Source organism: Coptis chinensis, chromosome 8, assembly GCF_015680905.1.
Source record: "Coptis chinensis isolate HL-2020 chromosome 8, ASM1568090v1, whole genome shotgun sequence".
In the NCBI taxonomy this organism is placed as follows: Eukaryota; Viridiplantae; Streptophyta; class Magnoliopsida; order Ranunculales; family Ranunculaceae; genus Coptis; species Coptis chinensis.
The window spans coordinates 16,133,360-16,140,508 of NC_141463.1; the positions used below are offsets into that span (position 1 = coordinate 16,133,360).

A 7,149-nucleotide genomic window follows, 5' to 3' on the forward strand; every position below is an offset into this window, starting at 1 on the left:
TTATGAAAGAAAAATACGTCAACAAATAGTTTACACTATGACAGTTCTTCTAAAACCGTCATCTATATATATATATATATATATATATATATATATATATATTTTATATATATATAAAATATATATATATTATATATTTTTCATAAAATTCAATGCATAAATTCAATGCATAACCTGTAAACTTATTTCACCAATAAAACAACTACAAAATTCTAAAAAATAAAATTAGAACATTCACAATAACCTCAACCCCATATATTTTTAGCTGAAATCATTTCACATGCACAAATATACTGCATTCCAATATTTCAAACCATAACATGACAAGTATGCAACTTTCAAATTTCCCACTAATATATCAAGTGAATAACAGTAACGAAGTATATATCGCTGCAAATTTTTTGAAATGACCAATAACTAACATTGTAAAACGCTTTTCCATTGCATTCAACGAGACCATGCCAACAAATCATTCATTACCTAGACCTAAACAAATCACGTTATGCTCAGGTCATCCATCCATCATTGAAGATTATCCCATTCTTGCATGCCAATTATGAGCAATGGCCTACACACAATGTATACAAGCTAGGGAACTTGATCAATGATGCCCCCAAATAATTTGCAAAAACCTGCAAGAGTTCCCAAGATAATAATCTTATAAGTTGTTGACTTGTAGTTAACAATGAACTTTTACAATTAAAAATAATTGAAAAATGAAAGATAAGCACATGGTTTAGTAAAATAATAATATTCACATGGCGTTAAGTAAAGAAAGTTACGAAAGGTCAGTGAAAGTCATCATACTAAATGAAATAATGCACCCATTATAAATGCAGTTTGGTATAAGCAATAAGACATTTTGATACCCCTAATATTAAGGACAAAGAAAATAAAGAGGAGAGTATGGTTATACTCACATAGCTAGATCAGGATATTTAGACTTCGGATCCGTGACTATAATGTATATGGTCTCCCAAGCTTAGACTAGGTAACCTTTACACAATCACTTCGTACCTGCACAATGAAAAATAACACAAGCTTATTAGCCAACCATATTATACCTCAAATGACCGAGAACTAAGTGCTAGGAACCAAGTTATATATCATTAAGACATGTTTTGAAATAAAGGTGAAGTGGCAGCTAGGATCCGTGTTGCACTCATTCCAAAGTACATCTAGGAAGAAACAGAAAGTTGGCTAGTTGAGTACTTGAGTGACACCAAACAAATGGATTAAAAAAAAATGAAATCAAATTGGCAATCAATTTGATAAACCTTACTAGGCTATATATACATCTCACACACAATGAGGAAAAACCAATTCCAACTCCATCCATAAAATTTGTCAACCATGTGAAATGCAACCCCAAAATGTGTTCCCTTACCGGTCAGTTGTATAGCTCCCTATCAATGTATTTATCCTTTGGTAATGTAACAGGTAAGTTTGGTGCAGGATGTGCAATTTCTACATAAGCGATCATGTCAGTACAACTCGCATTCAGTTTATTTACAAAATTAGTAAGAAATGCAATAATAAATAGCAAAATCCATTTCAATTACCCCCCTCCCCCAACCCACCCATCCACTGCTTCAACAAGAGAAATGTTGATAAAATGCTTTAGAGACTACCATGTTTAGAATAAGAGCCACTCTCTTCATTGACTGCAAACCCTACTAAACCAAATCAATATATGATTACCGGATTTAGGTCAGGTTTACCTGAAAACGTCATTAACCAGATATGACGAGATTCCTATCAACAACAAAAACCGGCCCACCTTTTGTTTTATTCTAAATCAATTGTTATGTACCTGATCAACTTAAAATGACTGAGTGAGACTATCACAAATCACAACAGATAGATCTATTGCCATAAAGAAATTATTCTATTGTAAGTAATCTATATAACAAAGAAGGGTGGTGCTGGACATTCAACACCACCCCCTAACTTTTGGATCTAGCTTATGAGGTGGCAAATCCTAGGGCTTATGAGGTGTGGGTTATTTAATAGTGTGGAACAAGAGTGTTGCATCATTATTGAAGTCAACAAATGCGGCTGGACTTTTAGTGGACTTCGGTTGGGTTTTTTTGTCGGGCTTTTAATGGGTGGGCTTCGATTGGAGTTTTTTTAGTACTGAGGGGGGGGGGGTGTGAAGGCGCAAGTATCTGTGCCGTACGGGAGGCGGATGTGCGTCTGGGGGCCAAAGGCGTGCGTATTTGTAGTACAGGGGGCAGATCGCCTTTGCCAGAGCGCCACAGATGCTATGCCCGTAAGGCACGGGCAAATACTAGTGCCTAATAAATTAGTATTATCTACTTACAACTATTATTCCAATTCCGATTTAATCAACTACCCTATTCATTATCAATACACCATCATGTACCCAATACATTGGGCATCCTAAGCTGACCAAAGATCTTTAAGGGAAATACAATAATATAAGCTGGGATACGGCTAAATACCGTCACAGCCCACTCATCATTTTCCCACATCAGATTGGGATAATCGTACAACACACGTCTATACATCCGATATACAAAAAGTGCCAAGACCATTTCTTATATGGACAAGATCACTAATACGAATATAGATCAACAATCAAAATCAAGCCACCGAGACTAAATTACAGTTGGAAAATTCGAATTAGATTGTTAACAAAAGAACGTATTCTTTGTTTAAATTTACAAAAAAAATCCAAACAATGGAGGAATTAACTTAAAACAAGAACAAAAATATAGTTTCAATATTGACTTACCTACGAGATCCCAAAAGGATTTATCAATGTGCTTGAAATTCGGATTGAAGAACACCGACAAATCCTATCACGACAGACCAATAGCCATTGGAAAATCAACCTTTAAGATTCTGCGTAAAAGTGAGGCAATAACCACAAGGAATAAAAAAAAACGAAAATAAATCACTAGAGAACAATGGATGGATCGAGAGTATAACAGCTCAAACCTTATACTAAAACAAGAACCTTGTTCTGTGAGGAATGGCATCAATTTTTGAAGTGACCATATCTGAAGAGATGAAACCTACTTGTACTTCAGACTACAGAGTAAGTATAAAGTCGAAATAATCTGGAAATTGCATTTCCAGTGGGACTACATAGAGACTAGAGGTAGGATGAAAACTTTTGGTACCCACCCCGAAGTCCAAAAAGTAGTTCAGATATAAACTAGACTTGACATATACACATGCCTCTTCGATCCCCAAGATGTTTGACCCCTTTTCACGTACATGAACCCTTTATCGCCCCAATCATTGCTCCAGCTATTTTGCACTCTCCATACAAGTTTCCCACACATATCAGAAAACCCCGCAAGTAACATTGCATGTCGGATTTTGGTTGGATATAGTGTCTTGTTCACTTCGAGTGTATGTTCGATGTCAAATACACCCTGAAAACGAATGAAATGAAGTTAGTCGCAGTCAATGGAAATTGTGGAATTAGAAATGTAAATTACCCCTCTATAAGAAAATAAAGGTTGATGGTCATTTGCAGTTCAAATGACACAAGGATAAAAACAAATTTAAAGCAGTTTTCATGTCAAAAAACGCTCTACTTCGTATTTCTTAGAAAAGATAAAGGACTTACCATCAGTACATGCACCAATGCAATTGCATCTTCCTTGTATTGGGGAAGAGGAGTTTTCATGTGCTTGGAACTCTCCTGCCAAACAACGGGGTTATGAGAAACTGTCTACAATTTTTTACAATTACATATTTCTTAAGTTGGCATATTGATCTTCACTAGACCTTAAACAATTGAAAAAAAAAATCCAAACTCACCCAAATTAACAAAAGAAAATGAAATACCAACCATTTTCTTTTCCACTAGAAAGAAATAAGCCTTTCATTTTACACCAACATACTAATAGCCAAGACAACCATTATCCGATAACAATTTCTCTTCAGCATTCTAATTCAAATATAAACACTGACCTAAACATACAACATAAACATTGTTTAATGACACAACCAGCCCCCTAACTATAAAATTTAGATATTTCTCCAACCAAACTATTCACTTTATCAACTGTTTCCTCAAGGTGGGTCATGTTAAAATAGTCTTCTAGTGTTTCATTTCATCTTTTTAACTCTCTCCATGTATATCAATATCATAAATGTTTGTGTTTAATTATTATCAGTTGTTGTTTTAAGTGTTCCTCATTACAGTGATTATTAATAATAAGTTTCTAAACAATGCATGTTAGATGTTAAATGTAAGGAAAAATGGTAATCTAACCTTGAGTAGGAGGGGAAGTATCTGGCACGTACTAGGGGAGTAACAAAGATATTACTAGTCCGTGTACTAGTCTTCTTCTTGTTTCTCTTCCTCATCATTCTCTCACTTCCAATAGTCAAGTAAAAAACCAACAACAACAATAAGAAAGAAGTAGCTCTACTGACAAAAAAAAACCGTACCATTGATAGTTAAGATGAAGAAGAATGTACTGAAAGTAAAACCGCCAGAACCTAGATTGAACCATCTCCATTTTAGTCCTAAACTTGTCATATTTGAAGAAATTGACATACCAAATCTTAATAAATAAGTGAACTTTTCATGAAATTAAACAACTATAAGAAAAACTTTAGGCATGCATTCCCAACTTGGAAATTCGGAAACCAAAAGACCCAATTAATTTTGTATTGCACTCAAAATCACTAACTTTAGATAAGAACTACTGAAATAGATAAGTACCTTTCCGATTGCAGAGGGATAGTTCCGATGAGCGGTAGGTTCGAGATTAGGAGTTTTGAGCGGCAGTTGGAGTGTGTGGATTCAGAAATTTAGTGTTGAATACAAGGTCTCAACGACGGTTCCCTTTGATAGATGTTCATGGATTTGGGAAAATGCCAGAGCGGACTGCAACTGAATTTTTCTTTTCCTTTTTCTATTAGGTCTTTTCTCTATTGAGAATTGGGTATACTGGATATATTAGCGAAAAAAGAAAATTAAATGGTTATTGAGAATTGGGTATACCATTACTGACCCGAGACTTAACCCTATTGTTATTCACTTTTCAACTTTCCCTATTGTTATTGAGAATTGGGTATAAGATAAGAAAATTAAATACCGGTTTTGCTAAAAGGAAAAAGTTAGACAATTTTTGACTTGACGTTTGTGAAAAAGAACTCATAAATTAGACACCAAACTTGACACATTGATAAAAAACGTCATAGATATTTATGAAGGCTAGCCTATAACCGTCAACATTAATATCATGCGTCATAAAGTGAACGGTAAGTATACAATTGTTAGTCACAAACTTGACATATTGATAAAAAATGTCAAAGATATTTATGATGGCTAGCCTATAACCGTCAACATTTGACATCAAGTGTCATAAAATTAATGGTGAGATAGAAATAATGATGGCTTATACTGAAGCCGTCAAGGTAAAAAAAAAATAGCCGTCATAAAAAGCCATTTTTTTAGTAGTGATATGCATGCAAACATCAAGCACAATCTCAGCAAGTAAGTAATTTAACTATTTCTACTTAAATACAAGTTTGATTAGATACTGGAGGCCCCCAGGTTATCCTGGGAAAATGACCTCAGTATCCCCATTATCAAAAATATTGTTTATCAGTAGCAAAACACAAGTGTTTCAATATTGTTCAAAGAGACTGCCAACCAAAATCAAACCAGAGAAGCTCAAGACTACACAACATGGGAAACTTGAACAACATTCAAAGGATCCAGCTCGCTGCCCTGTACAGCACCAGAACTGCTAGCCGGATTATCATTAATAGTAAACACATCTTTAACAACATCAGCAGGAGACACAACTAGAACAACACCTAGGTCGGAGGGCATATCAGGTCGTCTACTAGTATTTGCAGCAGTACTTTCACCAGTTACCAGTGTAGCCCCACTTTCGACAGATCTCTTCAGGGCGTTATACTTACGATCCAGCTCCATATAATCATCAATTAGAACGTATTCAACCCCACTCTCTACCAAATCAACCAGGTCGTTATACTCAGCCTGAGCCTTTTCAGCAACAACCTGTGCCTTTTTGCACTCACCAGCCTAGTGCTAAGTCTTTAGCTTTGCGGTGTCAAGAGCAGGTTGCAACAACGCCACATTCCCAGCCAGATCGTGCACCTGAGCCCTCAGCCCAACAACTTCAGCCCTCTGGCCACCTGTTGCACAGCCACCAACTTGTCCTAGGCCTCCTTAGCGACATCTAACTCCTTTTTTGTACAGGTCGGAGATGGTGGCCATATCCCTCAACTTCCTATACATGGCCAGAACCTAACAAACAACGATATAAGTTAGATAAAAAATACTTACAAAGCATAAAGAAAGCAAGCTTAGATCGGCAAAGCACTCACAAAGCACAATGACTGATCCATCTCTTTCAGGTGCGCATCCAAGCCTTTCCCAGAATCGAGCTTACGCCTATCTCCATCAAGAACAATGCTCTCCAGCAACCCTCCTGCCACCAATGTGGACTTAAAGCTATAATCCCCATTTTTCACAAACTTCCTCAGCCCACTCACAGGGTCCTCATACATGACAAGCCTACTCAGAACGTCGTCTAAACTCTTGTTACCTGGGGCCGCACTCCCAGACCCCTGACATTTTTGGGGAGCTACCTCAGCCTCCCCAACCTTCTTCTTACCACGGGTCTCCACCACCCCGAATCAACAGCCAAATCACTCAAGTTCATCTTTTTCAAAGGTACCTGACCTGAAGAAGTACGACCTTCACAAGCACCATGTTGTTTTTTAGACTCAGATTAGGCCTCTGGAATGAAGTGGGAGCATCACCACTTCCACCAGCACTTGCACCACCACAACCACCAACACTACCACCACCGACCTCAGAGCGTTTAGATGTCGAACGTTCACCCTCACCCAACTCGGAGCGTTTGGATGTAGAACGTTCACCATCACCCCCCCCCCCTCAGAGCGTTTGGATGTAGAACGGCTTTCAGCAGCTCCTCTAGCCATCCTCATTAAAGTAGAACAGCTATCAGCAGCCCCTCCAGCCATTCTCATTCTAGAAACAGGTAGTTTCCTTTGGCTCTCCCTCTCCATTGCAGGATCCGAGCTGGAATCAGAGATATCAACAACAAGTTTGCGAGCCCTCTTCTTTTGCTCCACCTTTCTACGGTTTATTTTCTCTCC

General features: G+C 37.3%; 1 long non-coding RNA gene across 2 annotated transcripts; it reads right to left on the reverse strand.

Moving 5' to 3' along the window:
- Positions 1–362: 362 nt before the first annotated feature.
- Positions 363–4,959, reverse strand: LOC147480215 (uncharacterized). Of its 2 annotated transcripts, none has more exons than XR_015205700.1 (7): positions 4,712–4,959; positions 4,256–4,360; positions 3,605–3,679; positions 2,965–3,407; positions 2,759–2,868; positions 921–1,017; positions 363–632 (listed from the first exon to the last, which is right to left on the reverse strand). It is a non-coding gene; the product is annotated as an uncharacterized LOC147480215 (long non-coding RNA). The 2 variants fall into 2 exon arrangements; XR_015205699.1 differs by having other exon boundaries at positions 4,256–4,411.
- Positions 4,960–7,149: the final 2,190 nt, after the last annotated feature.